The 19,961-nt window shown below is 43.7% G+C and overlaps 1 long non-coding RNA gene across 1 annotated transcript; it reads left to right on the top strand.

Annotated features, from left to right (window-relative positions):
- Nucleotides 1–10,646: 10,646 nt before the first annotated feature.
- Nucleotides 10,647–17,164, top strand: LOC127551490 (uncharacterized). Its single transcript, XR_007951106.1, has 3 exons — nucleotides 10,647–11,391; nucleotides 12,183–12,266; nucleotides 15,362–17,164. It is a non-coding gene; the product is annotated as an uncharacterized LOC127551490 (long non-coding RNA).
- The last annotated feature ends 2,797 nt before the right edge of the window (nucleotides 17,165–19,961 follow it).

Below are 19,961 nucleotides of genomic sequence, written 5' to 3'. Positions count from 1 at the left end.
CATATCCTCAAGGAAATACTATTAGTTGAGAACTGAAGCCTCCATATGGCTGTACATTTATAACTTACATATCACATTGCTGCAGGTCTTGGGGAGGGAGGAGGGAATGGAGAGAGGCAGGAAAAAACCTGGAACTCAAATCTCATAAAAGTGAATGTTGAAAACTATCTTTATATGTAATTGGAAAAAAATACTGCTAAGAGAATTGAAATCTTCAAAGCCTGTCCTCCATTAAGCCCATGGCTCCCCTTCCATTCTGAGTTAACTTCAAAGATTTTCTCTTCTCCCTTGCCTTCTCTTCTTACGTTTGCTCTCCACTTATCTCTTTTCCTCTTACATTTCCCCTCCTATTACTTCCTTTCCTCTTCTTCTTTTCCTCCCCTTCTTTTTCATTTCCATAAATTTCACTCTTCTTATTTCTCTTTAAGTCTCTCCCATTCTTCATTGCTGCTTTCTCTTTTTCCCTTTTCTCCTCTTCTCTCCTCTCTTCTACTTGCCTTTTCTTCTCTTCTTTCATTGTTTCTTCTCATCCTTTCCCCCTTTCTTTTCTTTCCTTTTCTCTCATACTTTCCTTTTACTTCCTCTTTCTTCTTTTCTACTTTCTCCTACTCCCTTCCTTTTCAATCATTTCCTGTCTTCTTCCTGCATCTTATTTCTTCTCGCTCCCTTTTTCTCCCTATCTTATTGAATTTGTTCTCTTTTCTCCTCTTTCCTATATATGTATCTCTAGTTTTTTGTTAGTTTTACAAATTTTATTGGCATTTTTATATCATATTCGCTACTTGAATACTGTTGCCTCCCTTTTATCGAAGAAAAAAGGCTAACCAAAACAAACTGACAAGGATTACATCTGACTGTACTTGTGACATTTTATACTCAAAGTCTACTACTTGCTACTGAAAAGAGGGGAGTATGTTTCATCATTAACCCTCTAGAACCAAAATAATCATTGCATTTAACCTGAATCCAGATGCTCTTTAATATTGGCTTAATTTGCCATTCTCCAATTAATAAATGATCAAAGGACATGAACAGACAATTTTCAGATGATGAAATTGAAACTATTTCCACTCATATGAAAGAGTGTTCCAAATCATTATTGATCAGAGAAATGCAAATTAATACAACTCTGAGATACCACTACACACCTGTCAGATTGGCTAAGATGACAGGAAAAATAATGATGAATGTTGGAAGGGATAGCGGAAAACTGGGACATTGATGCATTGTTGGTGGAGTTGTGAATGAATCCAACCATTCTGGAAAGCAATCTAGAACTATGCCCAAAAAGTTATCAAACTGTGCATACCCTTTGATCCAGCAGTGTTTCTATTGGGCTTATATCCCAAAGAGATACTAAAGAAGGGGAAAGAACCCACATATGCAGAAATGTTTGTGGCAGCCCTGTTTGTAGTGGCTAGAAACTAGAAATTGAATGGATGCTCATCAATTGGAGAATGGCTGAGTAAATTGTGATATATGAATGTTATGGAATATTATTGTTCTGTAAGAAATGACCAGCAGGATGAATCCAGAGAGGCTTGGAGAGACTTACATGAACTGATGCTGAGTGAAATGAGCAGAAACAGGAGATCATTATACACTTAAATAACAATACTATGTGAGGATCAACTTCTATGTGAAGTGGCTGTCTTCAACAAAGAGAAGCTCTAATTCAGTTCCAATTGATCAGTGATGGACAGAATCAGCAACACCCAGAGAAGGAACAGTCGGAAATGAGTGTAAACTATTTGCATTTTTGTTTTTCTTCTCAGGTTATTTTTACCTTCTGAATCCAATTCTTCCTGTGCAACAAGAGAACTGTTCGGTTCTGCACACATATATTGTATCTAGGATATACTGTGACATATTTAACATGTATAAGACTGCCTGCCATCTGGGGGAGAGGGTGGAGGGAGGGAAGGGAAAAGTCAGAACAGAAGTGAGTGCAAGAAATAATGTTGTAAAAAATTACCCTGGCATATGTACTATCAATAAAAAGTTATAATAATAATAAAAATATTGGCTTAATTTGCTTTATTGTAGTAATCATATGTGTCATTTTCTCACTTCTCCTTTTGGTTTTATATCAGTTTTCCCATGTTTTTCTGAATACCTTATAGTCTTAATTTCTTCATCCTCCTCCACACCTTTTTCTTAAATGTTTGATTAATGCCTTTTATCTTAAAACCACTCACACTCCACCATCACTCTAAACTGAACTTCCTTAAAAAAAAAAATTACATTCACACTTGTACACACCCATATGCACAACTAGATTACGAATCTTTACTGTCCAATATATACAGTATTTTGTCCTAGTAGTCCTTACTTTCCCAATTTGGGTAAAGAGATATGTTTACATTTTCTCTGCTTCAAATCTTTCAATGCTTTTTCCATTACTCAGAGTTTTACTTTCTTTGGGGAATCTTTTCCTTTTACATTTTTGTAGTCATCATATATATTGTTCCCTCTATTATGCTTCTATCACTTTGTATCAGTTCATACAAATCTTCCTAAATTTCTATGAATTTCTCATATTTGTCATGTCTATTACACAGTAATAGTTCTTATCTGGGCAAATCTATAGGACTTTTGAAAATGAGGAGCTCAGGCAAGTCTGGGAAGTATATGGAAAAGGCCATGAAACTCGGGAAATCTTCACACTTTTTTCTGACACTTCCCCCACTCAAGCAGTCATTACACACACACACACACACACACACACACAGACACACACACACACACTCACACACACAGACACACACACCCCTCTCACTCAAATCAATCACCCTTAGAAGACCAGTGGGCCAATTTTCTGACTTTCCTCACTCTGAATGTACCTTCTCCTCTCCCCTCCCAATTTGTCCCTTACACATCAGCCACTTGTCTAGTTTTCATCATTGAACTCTGGAAGACTGGTCCTTCCTCCCTTCAGGGATTCAAATCACTGTGGCATCTGCTGTATGTAGTAAGTAGGAATCCATGTATTTTCTTTCCTGAGAGGTGATGCTGTTTTGTTCATGCCCATCAATTCTTTTCTTTCTTGTGATCTGGATTTGCAGCTTCATTGGAGTGGGAGATTTCTGAAGTGGAAACCTCCTTCACAGATGTATCTAAGTAACTTTTCTACCATTTAGTTCTAGAGCATTACCTGAGACCCTGAGAAGTTAAATAAGGTGCTACCATATGTGAGAGGAAGGACTTGAACCTGTCATCCTGACTCCAAGGCCAGTCCTCTGCTCAATATCCCATATTGCTTCACTCATCATTTTTTACTGTACAATAATATTCCATTACTTTATTATATCCACATGCCACGCTTTGTCCAGTCATTACATGTAAAATCAATAAGAAGCCACTTTGTGTCCAAATTTTTGCTACCACAAAAAGCACAGCTATGAATATGTTGGGACCTTTCTTTCAGTCTTTGACCTTTTTGGGATATATGCCCAGTAATGCGATTGTTGCGTCAAAGGATACAAACAGTTGAATAACTTATCTTGAATAATTCCAAATTGTTTTTCAAAATAGTTGGACCATTTCACAGCTTAAGTAACGGCATATTAGTGTGCCTATCTTTGCACAGTCTCTCCAACATTGTTTCTTCTTTCATCTTCTTTGCCAATTTGACAGGTGTGAGGTGAAAGCTCAGAGTTGTTTTAATTTGCATTTCATTTATTATCCTTTCTCTTTTCTCATCCCCTTTCCCCTCTCCTCTCTCTCTCAGCTTCCATTTCTCTTCTCTCCCTCTCCTCTTTTCCTGTCTTTTATCTCTTCCCCTCTTCTCACTCACCTTCCTACTCTTCCCTCCATTACCCACTTCCTTCCTACTCCACTTCCTTCTTCCTTCTCCCCTCCTTTTTCTTCCTTTCACTTTCTATAGCCTCTCTTTCCCCCTTCCTCAGTATCTCCTTGGGAAGGTAACAGCTGCTGAAAGAAGAACACCCTTCAGTGAACATCAATGATTGTGGTGACTGAGTGTCCCAGCTTTCCTTACCAGTTAATCTAACTCTGGGAGAGTTGAGAAGCTTGGGAAAGGGAAAGAATAAATAACCAGCCAGAGGCATAAACAGATGTGCAGCTGTAAGCAGCTGGCACCTCCCTGCCAAATTACTATGGACGGAGGGACAGAGCACTGGCAGGGGTCCAGGCTGCCTCCTCCTCTGCTTGGAGTTTGGCCACCTCTACCCATCCAAGCTTCACTTGGCAAGAATGGAGCAGTAGGAGGTGGAGTAATATTTATGCAGAGAAAAAGAAAGGGGGAAAACTCCAGGCACCAAAGGGCCTAGTAAATATTTACTCTAAAGGATCCCCTTAAGGATAAGGAACATTGTGGAAAAAACAAAGAACCTTCCTCCCTGAAAGCCACCCCAGATTTCAAGAGGCTAAGCTTGGAAGAGTTCTATAATTTATATCTAATGTTTACTGATGCCCCTCCTTAATCAAATCTTCCCCAAAATTAGACCGTGTCCTTTTGGGCTCTAATCTGTACCTAATAAAGTGCCTGGGAAAGTCTTCAGGAAATGAAGGCAAACCTTCTTCCATAGTGTTTTTGAAATCCCTAAGCAATAGGTAGATACATAGATTGATAAATATATATACATACATAAACAGAATATTTTTCATCAGAAATGAATTCCCTGAAAACATGACTTAATCAGTATTGTGATCAAAGGGACAGAGACAGCTGGGACCATTGAAAAATGGGACGAGGAGACTTTGCACGTGAATTTGAGGTAGAGTGCTTCTTGCATTGGCTGGAATTGGTCAGGAATTTCTTAGTTCTGCTGATCCTGGAGTGACCACATTGTCTTCTTTTGAAGAAAACTGTGTTTCTTAAGCATATTACTCATTATAAACTCTATATTGGTCTCTTGATACCAGTCAATTCTACATGGGTTGGGGCAGCCTGAGCTAGTTTTCCCAGAGTCTCATCCATTCTTTCCCTACAGCCCATTAAATTGGATGTTGGTTCACAACCTGTGGGGATGAAATAACGGACAGTAAGAACAAGAAGCATGAGGCAGTGGAAGGCTTTAATTTCCAGGATAGAGTTTGTACTTTAGCCTGTAGGCAAAGGGAGGTCATTAGAGGACCTTCAATTGATCTTGACATGGCCAAATCTATGCTTTAGGAAGATTAATCTGGCAGGTCTGATGGATTTGATGGAGGAGAGAATAAAGATGGAGAAACTGGCTAGGAAGCTATTACAATAGTCTAATAAAAAGGCAATGAAGGTTTGAAATATATGGTGGCAATATAGGAGAATGGACAGGGGGATTTGAGTAGGACTGATAGTTGCTTTTAAAATTCTACGGGATTTTTCCAAAGTCTTAAGTGTAGTTAAAACTGCACTAGGACTTTGGGAATACCCTGCATTTTGCCTTTTATTTCTATAGCACAATGTCTGGCACATAGTAAGCACTTAATAAATCTATCTGTCTATCTTTATCTTCCTGTATCCTCTATCATCTATCTGTGACTAATTATATCTATCTCTGTCTATCTATCTATATTTCTATCTATTTAGATATTTGTTGCTCAATCTCCCCCTACCCAGCTGAACTTTCCCTTTTAGGAAAAAACAAGAATAAAAAAACCTTTAAATCAAACCAACTGCTACAGGGACTACAGATGTAGAATGTCCGAATACATTGTCAGCTGTGGTCACCATGTCAGCTGACAGCATATATGATGTTCTACATCTGTAGTCCCCCTGAGAGGAGGCAGGTGCATTTCATCATTAGTTTTCTGGGATTAGGATTGGTTATTACAATTAATCAGAGTTGGACTTGCATTTTAAAGTTGTTTTCATTTTTATATTACAAAGAAAGAATCAACAAAACATAGCAGCTTATTAGAGACAGGGGATGGAAGGAGAGTCAAAGATGATACTAAGGTTTCAATCCTGAGTGACTAGGAGAATGGTGGTACTATTCACAGAACTAGGAAAGTCAAAATGAAGAGTGAATTTTAGGAGAATGTGAATTCTGTTTTTGGACATAATAAACTTGAGGTGTCTGTGGAATGTCTAGATGAAGATAGGTTGTATATATAGTTTTGAGATGTGTGTATGCTCAGGAATAGACATGAATTTGGGAGCTTCTATATAGAGAGCTGTGGAATTGAATAGTATCATCAAGGGACAAAATGTAAAGAGAAGACAGAGTAAAGATTTTATGACTACCCATATTTAGAGAATGGGAGGAAGGGGAGCCAACAAAGAAGACAGAAAAGGAGTCTTTAGAGATGATTCTTTAGCAAACAGATTACCCATGATTTATATGAAACCTTTACATATATATATATTTTTTATTTTATTTTATTTTATTTTTAATTTTTATTTAATAATTATTTATATTGATACTCGTTTCTATTCCGATTTTTTTTCCCTCCCTCCCTCCACCCCCTCCCCTAGATGGCAAGCAGTCCTTTATATGTTGGATATGTTGCAGTATATCCTAGATACAATATATGTTTGCAGAACCGAACAGTTCTCTTGTTGCATAGGGAGAATTGGATTCAGAAGGTATAAATAACCCGGGAAGAAAAACAAAAATGCAGATAGTTCACATTCGTTTCCCAGTATTCTTTCTTTGGGTGTAGCTGCTTTTGTCCATCATTTATCAATTGAAACTCAGGTCTCTTTGTCAAAGAAATCCACTTCCATCAAAATATGTCCTCATACAATATCGTTGTCGAAGCGTATAATGATCTCCTGGTTCTGCTCATTTCACTTAGCATCAGTTCATGTAAGTCTCGCCAGTCCTCTCTGTATTCATCCTACTGGTCATTTCTTACAGAACAATAATATTCCATAACATTCATATACCACAATTTACCCAGCTATTCTCCAATTGATGGGCATCCATTCATTTTCCAGCTTCTAGCCACTCCAAACAGGGCTGCCACAAACATTTTGGCACATACAGGTCCCTTTCCCTTCTTTAGTATCTCTTTGGGATATAAGCCCAATAGAAACACTGCTGGATCAAAGGGTATGCACAATTTGATAACTTTTTGGGCATAATTCCAGATTGCTCTCCAGAATGGTTGGATTCGTTCACAGCTCCACCAACAATGCATCAGTGTCCCAGTTTTCCCGCATCCCCTCCAACATTCATCATTATTTTTTCCTGTCATCTTAGCCAATCTGACAGGTGTGCTTTACATATATTTTGGGAACTCTTATCCCATCTCCCGCACTTACTGGCGAGGCAGGTCCCAAAACAACACTAGCTATAGACTTTGAATCCTTAACTCAACTGCTATTCTCATCTACAAATCTGGTACTTCAGGGAATAGTTGGCTAAATCTCCCTCTCTGATGTCTAGAGCTATAAGTTTATATAATATTATTGGCAAATATTTCTCTTCAATATTCTCTTCATTATCACCAGTGGTTAAAACCTCATTGTCATTTCATCCAACATCAGTTTTGTTGTTTTTGTTACATTTTGAGTTCCAAGTTGTTTCCCTTGATTCCTCTCAATCCCATATTACAGAAGATTAACATTTGATATAGGCATATATATGTAACATATAATGCATACATCCATACATTAGTTCTTTCTCTGGATATAGATAACATTTTTCAGAATAGCTTTGTAATTCAATTACTTTTTGAACAGTTCTCTTGGTTCTTCTCATTTCACTGCATTATTTTATCCAAGTCTTTCTTTGTTTTTCTAAAACCAACATGTTCATAGTTTCTTACAGCACAGTAGTATTTCACCACAAAAATATACTACCAATTAGTTTTTACAAAGAGATATTTACTAAGAAGATATGCAAAAATATAAATATAAAACACATGCCCGCCACTCAAACAAGGGACACATTTTCCTTTATTTCACTTTGGTTGATCCCTGGGGAAAATGGGTTCAGTCTTAAAGTGCTATCAAGCATTTACCCCTGCTGAATTTGCTTTTAAATAACATAATAATACTATTATATATACTATAAATATATATAAATAATAAATAGTAGAGCTAATATAAATAGTATAGTATATATATAGTATAAATAGTATAGCTAGTAGATGAAGTTACTCCCTTGCTTGCAGAAAACATCGTCTCAAAGTCAATCCATCATTGGGGTCAGCCAAGCATGTTGATAAGTACCGTGTTCTTCAGTGAGCCTTGCTGCCCCAAAATCTTCTCACTGACCAATTCCTGAACATTCTGTGCTGCCCTGACCTTCCAAAGCTCAGAAGGTTGCATCCTAGACCACTCTAACTTGAACACTCTTTTGCTTGAGGCAAGAAAGAATAGGGCAGCAATATTAGAGTCACATGCTTCTCACTTGCATACAGCCAGTTACACAGAAAACAAGATCAAATTGTTGTAGCCTTTTGGATGTATGCTCAGTTCTGAATCAAAAGCTGACTGGATTGCCTTTTCTCACCACATGCATGCTAAGTGGATGGGAAACTATCATGGACTATCTCTACAAGAAGCACCTGTACCACTCCAACTATGCTGACTATGCTCCATAAGGGTTCCACTGGCCAGTCCCCCATTACACTGACAAAGAACTTTAATCTAGCTTTTGACTCAAAAGGTTCAGTGTGTTGCTACATCCATCCCACAGATGGGAGGCCTAACATTCAAAGCATGATGATGATGATGTCTTCCTCCCGTGTATGTTACTCAGTGCTGAGGCATCCTGTTGTGTTCTCTTCCTGCTTCTCTCCGACTTCTGAATCACTCTCTAGCCAAGCCGAGTCTCCCAGAGTTGCTTCATTGTCAAAAAGGCTATCAGGAAAACTCCACTCCCCTTAAACGGGCCCTTGCAGATATTGGAGGGATCAAGAAAGAGCGCAGAGTGAAAGGATGAGATTTACATTTCCTGATCTGGCTATGGCTTTCAGCTCTTTCTCTCTAGAAAATCCTGCTTCTGAATCCTGAACTTCTGAACTAAAGGTTAGCTTTAACTTCTATATCCCTGTCCCTCTATTTCTTTCTCTTTCTCTGTATCCATGTGTCTCTCCTCTCTGTCTCTGAATTTTTCTATCTGCCTCTGTCTTTTTTTGAATTTCTCCACCTTTTCCCATTTTTATGTGATTTAAATTTTTAATGTGATTTCTCTTCTTATGCCCTAACCTACTTCTATTGTAGCTGAAGAGCCTCATGCTTGACTAGAAATACACAAACAAGCAGGCACTCACACCCACCCACACACCACTCCACTAGCATCTCTCTCCTATTTCTTCAAATACAGGTTTCTCTTCGATCTTCAGTCACAAAAGTCATAGGGTTGGTCAGGATTGTCCAGTTCTGGACATCGCATTCTAGGAAAGATGCGGACCAACTGGTACGTCCAAGAAAGATGGTCAGGTTGGTGAAGGGTCCTGAGATCATTCCTTTTGAGGTTTAGTTGAAAGGACTGGAATTCTTAAGCCTGGAGAAGAGAAAGTTTAGGGTGTCATGGAATCTGTCTTCAAATATTCGAAGGGTTGACATGGAAGAGATTAAACTTGTTTTGTTTGGCCCTCAGATGTGGACTTAGGAGAAATGAGTAGAAGTTTTCAAAACACAGCTTTCAGTTCCTTTAAGAAAAAATTTCATAACAGAGAGAACTGTCCAAAAAAGTTTCCTCTGATGTGATGGATTCTTCATCACGGGAAGTTCTGAATCAAAGATTGGCTGTCCATTTTCTGGAGTTGTAAAGGAGACACATACTCGGGTGTGGAACGGACTAGGTGGTCGTTCTTAAACTTGTCTCCGATTCGGTGAGTCTGCGAATTCTGAATGCTGTTCCCCAAGCAGCAAGAAGGGGAAAAGTGGGAGGGGGTACACGCATGCATGTGCTCATGTGCACTATGAATAGGTGCTGCAACAAGGCCTGGACAGAGCTAGAACTCCGGACCTTTATTAAATACTACTCAAGACCAGTCTTCTGATCTTCCCTGGCTCTTCTGGAAACTTTAAGGACAGCCACTCTTTTTCCTGAGAGAGAGAGAGAGAGAGAGAGAAAGAGAGAGAGAGAAAGAGAAAGAGAAAGCCATGCTTTCTGGAAACCACAGAAGCTCTTCTTCTATCATTAGTGGTAGTAATTGTCCCAAAAAGGCAATGGCTAACATGGGGCATCTCTGAGCAGTTTCCAGGGTTTGGAAAGCTTCAGTCCAGCATTCATGTTCAGTCTCTTCCTGTTCTGGAATGAATGTCTGTCTGTCTGTCTGTCTCTCTCTGTCTCTGTGTGTGTGTCTCTGTCTCTGTCTCTGTCTCTGTCTCTCTCTCTCTCTCTCTCTCTCTCTCTCTCACACACACACACACACACACACACACCCCACCCCACCACCATCACCCTCCCAAGTTTTTTCTTCTTTTATTTATTGTAATTTTTATTCTCATTCTCAGTATAAGCTGCAGATTGGTTTTCCTTTGGAATCTCACTTTTGCATATACTTTGGATCCCTTCTTCTCTAGGAACTGGAATCCTATTTGTGAAAAGGTCCTAGGAAAACTCCTGTTGATTCATTAAGATTATTAACAATGTGTTTAAGGGGTTGTTGTGATGGTTTGCAGTAGATCAGATGAGGGGAATAATTTGCACACCACCCACCCCCCCCCACACACACAGAGGCATGTGCCTCTGTGTGTGTGTGTGTGTGTGTGTGTGTGTGTGTGTGTGTGTGTGCACGCGCACGCCCATAGGAACTTGCTGTGGGAAAGCCATTCCCAGAATGTGGCCGGATTCCTAAAGGGATCAAGGTTGGTGCAAGAGGTTAATTCATCATTGTGACCCAGATTCTTCACTCCTTTCCACTTTCCAGCCTCATCCCAGGGAGGGCAGAGGGTACAGAACAGCAACAAACATATCAAGGCTATCTTTTCTCCCTTTCCTTTCCCTTGCTTTCATCTCTCTTCTCAGCTCTCCCTTTTCTCTCTTCTTCCTTTCCCTCCTACTCTTTCCTTAATCTTCCATTTCTCTCCTCTCCCTTTTCTCCTCCACCTTTGTCCTTCAATTCTCTTCTCTCTCCTGCCTTTCTACCCCCTCTATTAACTTCTCTTGCTTTTCTCTCTCTCCTTCCCCCGTCCTCCAGTCCCATCCCCATCTCTCTTTCTGCACACCTACCTATCTCTCCCTCTCTTTTTCTTCGTTAGCTCTCCCTTCTCAATCTTTCTTCTCATTGGCTCCATCTCTATCTCTGATTCTGTCTCTGTGTGTCATGAACATCCCCCTTTCCCTCTCCTTCTCCCTGTTTCTTTCTCCCTTTCCACCACTTCTCCTTTTCCCTCTTCCTTTCCCCTTTTCAGGCTTGCTGCAGCTTCAGCTTTGGTGGCGCTTAGGGATCGGACTGCAGAGGTTAATGATGGTTCCCCCCACCCCCCATCCAAGATGTATCTGACTGTCAGGAGGGGTGACAGATGAAGACAAAGTACAGGTACGGCTCGGAGCCCGGCCTTGAATGTACCAGCCGTGCTGGGGAGTTGGGGGTGGGGGGAAAGAGGCTCGAGTCCACAGCATTAACCCCTCTGGCTCCAGGAACAGGATTCATGGGACGTTCATTCTTGGTACTGGTGACAGCGGGAAACCACTGGCCCTGCGGTGTTTCCTCCGTTCCTTTGTCACTGCTTGTGGGCTCCTAAAATCCTAGTTGGGGGGAGGGTTACCCCACCTTTCAGAAAGAGGTCAGCCAGAGGCTCAGAATCTGCAGGCTGGGAGAAGCTTAATTCAAGACGATGGCAACTATCCTGCCATTATCTAGGACACCTGTCCAAGGCAGGAAGAATCAGTGTTGGGGGCAGATCTGCCACTATTGAGAGGTCAGCAGCTGGGATATAATAGAAAACAATGGATTGGATTTAGAGAAATATAAGTCATTTACTTCCACTTACCTTGCTTGTGGTAGCTGTGTGATTTTTAGGAATGCTCTTAACTTCTCTGGGTCTCAGTTTCCTTATCCATGAAATGGCTAGAAGATCTTTAAAGATCCCTTCAATTCCAAATCCTGTGATCTCAAACGCTGTCCCCTTCTTCCTTGCCCAACATAATACCCCAACCCCTCTTTTCACTCCCCGCCCCAAATTTCCCATTGCTCTTCCAACTTGTGAGAGTGATTATTCAGGTCAGAGAATGTGTTTGTGAGTGTGTGCATGTGGGTGAAGGTGTGTTATGTGAGTGCATACCTGCGAATTTTGAGAAAATGTCTGTATGCTTATGATGTATTTACAGGTTCATCTTTCTGTATATGTGATTGTGAAGATGAGAGTTTGTGGGACGTATCTCCCACTCCCATGGGTGTGTCAGCATATAAGTGTGAGTACATTTGGGGGGGAGAGAATAGTTGTGTGGGAGATGTGTGAACAAGTCCTCCCTCCCTTTTCAATTTCTCCCAACCTCCTTCCACAGCTTAAAAAAAAGAATAATTACTTTTCCCTTTTAAATGCTCTATGTTCAAACCAGAATGAAAACAGAGTGATTTAATAAAATTGTCTTTAAAAGGGAAAAGAGGAAAACAAACAGTAGCGGCACCACTACCCTTCGAAGTACCCAGGGAAGCACCCAGCCCTTCAAACTTAATTAAAACACCACCTAAAACTGCAGGATCTCCTAACATAATTTCCCTTTCTTACAGGGGAAACTATCTCTCAGCTCACCTCCTTTCCCCTACCCACAATCCTATTTCCCTGTCGGATAACTTCTCTTCTCCAGCGCAGCCCACAGACACCCATTTTTTCTAGGTCTGGCCCCCAATCCCTGTTTTTTTCCCGGATACTCACCCCCATCTAGGTTCTCTGCCCACATGACTCCTCATGCTCAATCCTTTCTATATCAAAACCCTGACACCTACCTAGGCTGAGGAATCCATGGAAGCCCAGACTCCGGACTATTCTCCATCTCCCACTCTGCTACACACAAGGGGTACCCCTTCTCAGTTCTTTGTTTCTAGGAGGAGGGAGTAATGGAGATTTCCCAGCCCCAGTATTTCTGCTTTTTATCCCCAATTCCACCTAAAAAGAGAGCTCTCAGTAGTTTCTTCTGTATAGTGGGCTCATGGGAGACCTTCACCTTTCTAAGACCTCTCTCAGAGTGGGCTCAAATGACCTAAAGAGGAAGCCTGGTTTTCCTCCTTTCCCCCACCCTTACCCCAAGAAAAGCCCTTTCCTGGTCCCTGGCCAGCTTGTTTCTATGATTTGAAGGATGTTCTCTCCCTTTCCCACCTTCCCCCACCCCAGCTACTCTGAGCTTTATCTGTCTTCACTGACCCCCAGATCCCACTGGCGGCTCAGGCTTTGCAAGGTCCTGATGGCTTCCGCTTGGACCTGTCTCTGTTCCCCATCAGCAGCCCCAGGGGAGCTGAGGGCCCTTCAGCACCACAGATAAAGGAGATGAATGGAAATCGGAGGAGGGGAAGCTTTCTCTCCCACCCCCATCCCAGTTCCTGATTCTGACATAGGAGTCCCCAGAAAGGCTCTGATCTGTACCCAGAGTGGGGGGTAGAGGAAAAGTTATTTGGAAATTCAATCCCTGACCACTCCCTCTTTTTCCTCCAAAGGCCTTCCCCATTATTGCCCTGCCCCTAAAGCCTTCTTCATGCAGGATTGCTTAAAGGGACTGAAATAAATCCACTTTTTTTTTTTTTCAGGAAGTTCTAACTGTGGGTTCAAGGCCCATGCTTTTCCTTCCCCCCACACCACCATTTTCTACTCCCTTCCAAAAGGGTTTAGAAGTAAATTCATCTGCTCAAGAACAAATCCAAGGTCCAATACTGTGAGATTCTTCCCCAGTGAGGGAAAGAAAAAAGGGATGAGGGGGAAAGTAGGGAGCTGAGGTGGGGAGTATGACATGCAGGCTTCAGAGCATACACGATGCAGGAAATGTGGGAGATACAGGGTTGGAGGACACAATACATTGAGACAGAGAGAGTATGTTAAACACATTGTATAGAGATGAGAAACGAGGGGGAGATATGGGCCATGATTTATTGATGTGACTTGAAGCCTTGTGACCTTGGCAGGGCCAAAAAGTCAGCCCCACAGAGACACATAGTCATAGACAGAGACAGAAAAGTGTGGGGGGGGTTACGGAGATGGGATGAAAGAGGGAGAAAGAAAAAGAGACAGCAACAAATAGGCAGAAAGAACAGAAAAACAGAGAGAAATTTAGAGGGAAAGGAAGGAAGGAGGAGAGGGAGAGAGGAAGGAAGGGGGGGGAAGGAAGGGAGGGAGAGAGGGAAGGAGAAAGGGAGGAAGGCTGGAAGGAAGGGGGAAATGGAGAAAAAACAAGGGCAATTAGCTATTTAGGAAGTACCTTTACTGTACTTGAGGAAAAGGGAAAAGAGAGGGATTTGAGGGAGTTCAAAGACCTTTTGCAGGATCCCTCAGCCCCTCCTTCCTGAGTGCTACCTGTCCTGGGGCTGTTTTAGGGATCCAGGGCAGTCACAGAGACCAGTATCAGCTCCTTTCATGGGACAGTGAGGCTGTGAGAGGCAGCCCCGCCCTGCCTCACCTGGGGTAGTGATTCACCTAACCAAGCCCTGAAACCTGGAGCTCCCCTCTCAGCATATCTGGCTCAGGCTGGGCCAAGGAACAAGAGTTGCAAGGTTACTGGGGTTCCAGCGTAGTGGAGGCAGAGGAGATTGGTAACTCCTCTAAATCATTACAAACCTACCACGATTTCACCTCTCTGACTTTACTCAAGTTGCATGGCTGTCCCCCGGTACCATATATCCCCCCCATGGGCTCTTTTCAGAGCCCCCATCTTTGCCCCCTTCCCACCACTGCCCTCCCAACAGCGTTAAATCACCTCTGCAAGCTCAAGGTGATAGCACAACTTTCTCAGTGTCCTGATCACTGATCCCCAGGACCTGAGACCTCCATCATTGACCCTCCTGCAGGGTATTTATAGGCCTATTGCATCAAACTGAGTCTCCCTTCCCTAATCTCAATTGATCACTTCTAAGAAAAGTAGAGGATTGGGTCAAACTTCAGGAAAGCTCGTCTTCAGAAATCCGAGTCTTAGTTGTTATCTTTCCTTACTGAGAATTCTAACCCTAACCTCTACCCCCATCCCCTGTTTAGGGGGAGAGCCAGACCACAGGTAGAAAGGAGAAAATATGGGGAGAGGGAGGGATTTTTCCAGGATCCACCACCTCCTGCCTATCCCCCAAGGCTTGATTAGTCACAAAAGTACATAGATCTTTAGGGGGGTGGTCTGAAAAGGGGAGAGGGAGAGATTCAATATAGAGAGTCCAGAAGTCTGGAGTAGTCTCTGTATCCCTCCCATCCCCTAACAACATGCATGCACTCATAAATTAGCATACATATGAAGGATTGAGGCATGCAGATCTCTATAATATATGCATTATATTTGTGCCACATGGACTAACATCTGGCCTCTGCTCTCTGCAGGACCATGATATACACCCAGAAAACTACAACGCACCCTAGGTACACACAGACAATAAGCAACACAAGGGGAGCAGGCCCGTGGAATCATGCCCCAATAGGCCTGAAATATTTAACCTAAGTGCACATCTGCCTCCACACCTGTATGCAGACATCCCTGCAATTACAGCTATGCTTCTATGTAAATGTCTGCATGCAGCACAGATGCATAATGTAATACACCCACAAAATACAAAAAAGTCCATTTACGACGGTCCTCCTCGTGCAGACTGTGTGAGGGTGTGAAGAGCCATCTTCCCTACTCATCAGTCGGACTCCTGGTGACCTCATGGCAAAGATACTGGAGGGTTTGCCATTTCCCTCTCCAGTACATTTTACCTATGAGAAAACTAAGGCAAACTGGATTGTGACTTGGCCAGGATCACACAGCTGGTGTCTGGGATCTGGAGTTGAAATTTGCACTTAAACCCGGATTCTAGATTTGGCACCAGAGGACTGGGCTATGTTGTGGCTCTGGGCAGGACTGGAATTTCCTCAATCTGTCAAATGAGGGAGTGAGTAGACTTGGGATGACTTCGGAGGTTTTCTTCGAGTCCTAAACACAGGATTCTGTGCGGGCAGAATATCGTCACACAGTTCCTTGTACAGAAGCATATTTGAGAGACACACTGTGACTCAGCCCAGGGTCCCCGAAGGGCTGACATCTTATTTCCCTTTGCCCAACCGAACAGGCTGCCTGGGTCCCAGCTTTCTGACCACCAGATGGAGCTCTTTCACCCCCTTGTAGCGCAGATACTCCGAGGAACCTGCAGGGGCCCCATTTCAGACGGATCAATGGTCAAGCAACGGGCTCAGATGGTCCAGGGAAATGAGTTCGGCTCCTCCCTCAGCCCCATCCCCGCCTCCAGTCCGATGGGCCTGGGGATGGGAGCGGGGGCCTCTTTCTGGCCTCTAAGCTGCATGCAGATGGGCCCCCATCCCGGGAGTTCCCCCAGCATCCCCTTTCCTCCTTCTCAGTGTCCCTCAAGCATTAATTAGTATCTGAGCCTCCGGACCCGGGGGAACTCAGGAGCTGTCACTTTCAGCAGTCCAGGATCCTTTCCCCGTCGTTCAGCATCGAACGCACGAAGAGTCGGGAGGCCCGGCCTCCGGACGTGGTCGTGGTAGAGGAAGAAGGACCCGATTCTGAGGACTCAAATCCTCTCTCCTAAGCCCCTCTCCCATTAACCCTTCCCTCCTCAAAGCGGCGCCTGTCTCCAGTTCCCCGCTTTGATACTAGGAGAAAAGCCCTGGATTCTTTTCCAAGGCAGAATGAGTCAGAACTCAGGACAGGCTAGTTGGAGGAGTGGGCCTGGAGGGGGTGGGTAGTGGGGTGGGAGAGACAAGGGACTGGGGAAGGGAATTGGGGCTGGACAAAGCCCTGCCCGATCTCAGGCGGGAGAGGAAAACATCGCACGTCCTTCCCCTTACCCCCCGAAGCCCCGGCTGATCCCAGGTCGCCCTGGAAAGAAGGGTGCCTGGACTAAGTAAGGGACCTCGGGCGGAGGGCGCGGGACCAACCCCGGAGCCCCGAGGGGAGGCGAGGCTAGCGGCTCGGCTCAGCGTCTCTCCCTCTGCTCCCTCGGGAGCGGCGGGAAATTATTTATTAAAACACCGCTCGTGCTCTCGTTTATTTGCCGTGAATAATCCTCGGCAACAGCGCGCGTTTATTAAACTCTTCCCGTCCCCGCGCCCCGCTTTGCTTTAATAATAAATCGCGTGTCACTTTCCAGCGACGTTATTAAAGCCCGCCCGCCGACAGAGCGGAGGCAGGTTTGTGGGGGGGCTGAGGGAGTGGGGAGAGGGGAGGAGGAGGGGGGGGAAAGGAGAGGGGGGAGGAGGAGTTGGAGGACCTGAAGGAGAAAGGGGGGAGAGGAGGAGGAAGCGGAGAGGGAGGGGCAAAAGGAGGGAAAAAACGGGGGGGAGGAGGAGGAGGAGAAGGTGAGGGAGGAGGGGGGGAGGAGGAGGAAGAGAGGAGGAGGAGGAGGAGGAGGAGAGGAGGAGGAGAGGAGGAGGAGGAGGAGGAGGAGGAGGAGGAGATGAGAGAGAAGGGGGATAAGGGAGGAGGAAGAGGAGGAGGAGGAGGAAGAAGAGGAGAGAAGGAGGAGAAAGAGGAGGAAGAGGAGGAAGAGGAGAAGAAGAAGAGGGAGAAAGGGGGAAAGGAAAGAGAAGTGGGGAAGGGGACTGGGAATTCGCGTCCTCCCAGCCTCGCCGATCATAGGTCTGCAATGTAGAGGGCTGCAGAGGGGGAAAACTGAGGCCAAGCAAAGAGCTCCCAGCACAGCTCAGAGCCGGCCGCCTGTCCACACAGGAGCAGGATCCAGGAACCTAAGACCGCGCTAGAGTCTTGAACCTCAGAGAGAGGAGGTCGAGGTGAGCGACCTTCCTTAGTGGCGATCTCAGTTCTCTGGAGCTGGAAAAGTTGTCCCACTTGACCAGCAGGTGGCGCCCTCGCCTTCCGGGACGCTTGAGTCGGGAGCATTCAGGATGGGGTACGATTCTAGGATTTAGATTTTTTTGGACATTTGCTCCAATTCCTTCCTTAACAGATAAGGAAACAGGCCTTGAAGATATTTACCCAAGAAAGTTTAGCTCCAGAACCAGGTCTTCTGACCCTACGTCTGAACAATAAATCAACAAGCAAACAGCAAACATTTAGTAAGCACCTACTATGTGCCAGGAACTCTGCTGGGGTTTTAGGGCTTTTTGAAAACAAAAAAGCAAAAGTTCCAAGGAACTTACTCTATAAATCAATCAAAATGTACGCATACGAGTCAATTCAAAAATCCATAAATGTGAATGCAAGTCCAGCACTAGCCCGTGTGGGTGATAGCTGAGAGGGGCGCTGAGGGGAGCTGGGGATTCTAGGAGGTTGGGTGAGGGTGTTTTTATTAAAACCAATAAGAGACTTGAGCTTTCTGAGTGGGGGAGTGACGCAGTTTCATACCTGTGTTTTAGGATTATCCCTTAGGCAGATATACGCGGAAGGCCGGAGACTGGGAAGAGAGAAACTTCAGAAAGGGAGGTCAGCTTGGAGGGTATTACAATGATTTAGAAGAACAGTGATGGGGGACCTGAAGGAGGCTGGTGGTTGTATGGGTAGAAGGAAGATGAATGTGAGAGCCAGTATAATCTGTACTGGCAGCTGATTGGATTGTGGATCAGGAAGGGAAATGAAACCTCAGGTAGGCTCTGGTGTAAGGAATCAGAGACATGGAGAATGGCTGCGGTGTGCTTTTGGAGCATGGCTTCCCCAGAAATGGGGAAGTTCGGAAGAGGAACCTCATGGGAATGGGGGGAGGGGCAGAAAGCAAGTTCTGTTTGACACACGTTGGGTTTGAGGTGCTTTTAAGATATTCAGGCAGAAATGTCTAACAGCCAATTAGGGCTGTGTGGTTGATGCTCAGGAGAGGTGCTAGGACCAGACATGTAGATTTTTGAGTCATCTCATAAGGGTCATGAAACCACTAACAAAGCACAGAAGAGTGGTTGGGATATATTCACAGTTTCAAGGGTGGGAGGAGCAAGACAAGAATGATAACCCAGAAAAGGAGGCTGAGAAGTAGCAGGTGGATATGTAGCAGAACCAAGACAGGTCATGAAACCTCATAAGGGAAAGAGTATCCAGGAAGAGAAAATGATTTTGGGGGGCGGGGAAGACAATTGAGGTTAAGTGACTTGCCCAGAGTGATAGCAGTAGGAAAGTGTTAAGTATCTGAGATCTGAATTTGAACTCAGGTCCTCCTAACTCCAGGGCCAGTACTCTATCCACTATACCATCTAGTTGCCCCACGAAGAGAAAACAGTTATATATATATATATATATATATTTTATAATGTTTTATTATATATATATTTTTTTCTGTAGAAGTCAAGAAGGATGAAGACTTAGAAAAAGCCATGAGATTTATCAATTAAGAGGTCATGGAACTTTAAAGCATTTTTCCACTGTAACTAAATAATGTTCCAGTCCCCTACAGATGACCTTTTCAGGCAGTGCAGCTCTTTTCTTTAGGAATACAGCAGCTAACATCAAGGGGCACTCAATAGCTGTGGAGTGAATGAAGCACCTTCTTTCTTCAGGGTTACACTAGTCTTTACAGAAAGGAGGAGGAAGATGAGGTAGAAAAGTGACTAACTCATATAGTTCTTGAATTCTAGAATTTTCTTTCACAATGACACACTTGCCTGTTTTTATGATTGACTTATCTGGCCAGACATGCTCATACTAGGCCCTAGGTATCTCTAGGGCTCCAGGAACAATACTCTAAAATTCTTATGAGCCCCTGTTCTAGGCCACAGCCTGCAGACTAAGTCCAGGACTGGGGACTCCCTTTCCTGGCTACCAAAAAAGGAGCCAGAGTGAAGGGGTGTAGAAGACAAAGCTATAGAAAAGGGTGTGGATATGGGAAAACAAAAGGTCAAGAATTTCAAGGGAATTAATGAAAAAAAAAATCAAATGAAGGTGGCCTAGCTGTACCAGATCTAAAATTATATTATAAAGCAGCAGTTACTAAAACCATCTGGTATTGGCTAAGAAATAGACCAGTTGATCAATGGAATG

The sequence above is a fragment of the Antechinus flavipes genome, chromosome 2 (genome assembly GCF_016432865.1).
Source record: "Antechinus flavipes isolate AdamAnt ecotype Samford, QLD, Australia chromosome 2, AdamAnt_v2, whole genome shotgun sequence".
NCBI lineage: Eukaryota > Metazoa > Chordata > Mammalia > Dasyuromorphia > Dasyuridae > Antechinus > Antechinus flavipes.
This window is presented reverse-complemented; position numbering and strand designations above follow the sequence as displayed.